General features: G+C 42.1%; 1 pseudogene; it reads left to right on the top strand.

The window, feature by feature from the left end:
- The first annotated feature begins 374 nt into the window (after positions 1-374).
- Positions 375-491, top strand: LOC136642535 (5S ribosomal RNA; annotated as a pseudogene).
- Positions 492-2420: the final 1929 nt, after the last annotated feature.

Below are 2420 nucleotides of genomic sequence, written 5' to 3'. Positions count from 1 at the left end.
ACATAAGATTCCTAGTCAATGTTCCATCCAAACCCTGACCAGCCTCCCATCTGCTTAGCTTTAACAAGGTTTATCAAGGGGTTTCACACCATGGGCTGAGTCAAATGTGATACGCATCGGCGTCCTGTACGCATCACCTGAAGATAAGGTTGCCACCTTTTTTGCTGGCCTTACTCCTGTGCTTTAATAGCAGTCTGATGCACACCAAACAAGAACAAGTGACTTGCTGTTCTTGAGGCATGACACCATGACAGAAAAACTGCTAAATTTCTGTGCACCAGGCTGCTGTTATGGGGAACAGGAATAAGATCAGGAAAAAGCTGGGAATGCTCAGAAAAGAAGCCATTTATCTTTAATAAATATGAAATGTTATAGTGTGCAACTGTTGCCCTGCACATGCCCGATCTCGTCTGATCTCGGAAGCTAAGCAGGGTCAGGCCTGGTTAGTACTTGGATGGGAGACTGCCTGGGAATACCGGGTACTTCAGGCTTATACCATAGTCTTTCGAGACTGAAGGTTGCCAACCATAAAGTGTGCAATAAGCTATAGAGATCATTGCAGGATAATGTCAAAAGATGGGTGCCATTTGCACCACCTGACAAAGCGCAGTCAAGAGCAGTAAGCACTTCCTGCAAGTCATGCTGTGACTCGGGATAACATTGGGGGCTCAGCCACCAACCTCGGTTTATTGCCAGCTGTAATAACAGCCTGTTCATTTCATCAAGCCACAAGGCGGAAACAGGGCTCTCAAAGCCTCAAGTGGCACTTGTGATAACAGCAGTGCTCATCATGCTCTTTACAGTGACAAATACAGCTCTGGTTTGCCCATTTCCAGTTACAGGATCTGGGCCTGCAGCTACAAAGATGTTTCCTAAGTTAGTGATTACCAAACTGTGCCCTGCGAAAGAGGATGACACAGGCCTTGGCATAATTAAGCTGTCCTACCTGATTCATCCACTGCTCCATGCCTCTTGAAAGGGGCAAGGCTGGATGGGGGTGGGGCCAGAGGCAACTGAATGGCCTTGCTTTTCTGAGCTCTTGAAAGCTCTTGGGAAAGCATGCTATTTCCTGCCAAAAAACCATGGGTCTGATGAGATCCGAGGATCTGTGATCAGGAGAGATTTGATCCTACAGATGGTGTATGGTTTCGGAGAGGAAGGGTCCAGCCAGGGGCTGTTTTTTCTCCAAGGAAACCCAGCTATCAATGTCGGTGTTGGTGAGGATTCATGCTGAAACTAAGCTGAAGGCCCCAAGCAGGGAAGGATGTTGGAAGAACTAAGAAAGAAGATATAAGAAGGAAGAAAAAGGATGACAGGAAAAGGAGCAAAAGTTAGAGGCTCTCCTGCCCTGGAGTCAAACTTGGGAAAACTAACACAAGAGGAACGGAAAGGGAAAGACTGGAAGCAGACATTACAAGACAATATAGAAAAATTAGTGATGATGGGACAGCAGCACACAAATCAATTTTTACAGCTATAAAAGCTAGTCTGGATGTTTTAACTACACAAATAAATGATCTTAGTGTGCAACTGAAAGCCATTAAAGACCAAGCAGATGAGAATACACAAAAGATTAGAAAATTAGAAAAAAAGACAACAAAAGATCAATCTAGAATACTGGAGATAGAACAAAACCAATATGATGGAGAGGCAACTTTAATGGAAATTCAGATGGAGAGTGCAGCTCGAGTGGTGAGAATACAAAATGTACCAGAACAGAAAGGGGAAGGTACACGACGTCTGATTGGTGATTTAATATCAAAGTGGATTGACACGCCAACAGATGAGATACTCATGGATCTGGATTCAGCGAGAAGAGTGAGCACTTTCTAAGAAAACATGAACTACCAAGAGAAATCCATGTGAAATTCATCAGAACTTTTTACAGAGATAAAATATTGAAGATCTCACAGGAAAAGGAATGGATGGTGGAGGGTAGCAAAGTGAAAATTCTGAGACATGTCGCATAGAGAGTGAGAAAGAAGAGAAAAGAATATGAAGAGCTAGTAAAATTTTTAAGAGGAAAGCAAATACCATATAGATGGCTTCTCCCAGAAGGTATGTTTTTTTCAATTCTAGTCACAGAGATACAATATAAATTCAACAATGAAAGCAGAAAATTTTTTGAGAACAGTGATGAAAGGTGAGACGAGAAATGAAGAAAATGAGGAAGAGGAATTGAGAAGAACTAGAAAGTGTAGAAATGGAGCTGGAAGAAAAGAAATCAGATGATTCAGAGACAATTGAGGAATCAGAGAAGGAAGAAACTAGAGAGGCAAGGAGGCACTCACTGATAGCAACAAGAAGAAGACAAAAAGAGAATGTGAATAGTAAAAAGAAACATGATGGTTAAGGCAGGATGGAGTATTTACTCTGTCAACATAAATGGCTTAAATTCATCTCAAAAACAAAAGAAAGTC

This window comes from Tiliqua scincoides, chromosome 2 (genome assembly GCF_035046505.1).
Source record: "Tiliqua scincoides isolate rTilSci1 chromosome 2, rTilSci1.hap2, whole genome shotgun sequence".
Lineage (NCBI taxonomy): Eukaryota > Metazoa > Chordata > Lepidosauria > Squamata > Scincidae > Tiliqua > Tiliqua scincoides.
Note: the sequence above shows the minus strand (reverse complement) of the source record. Positions and strands in the feature narration are given on the sequence as shown.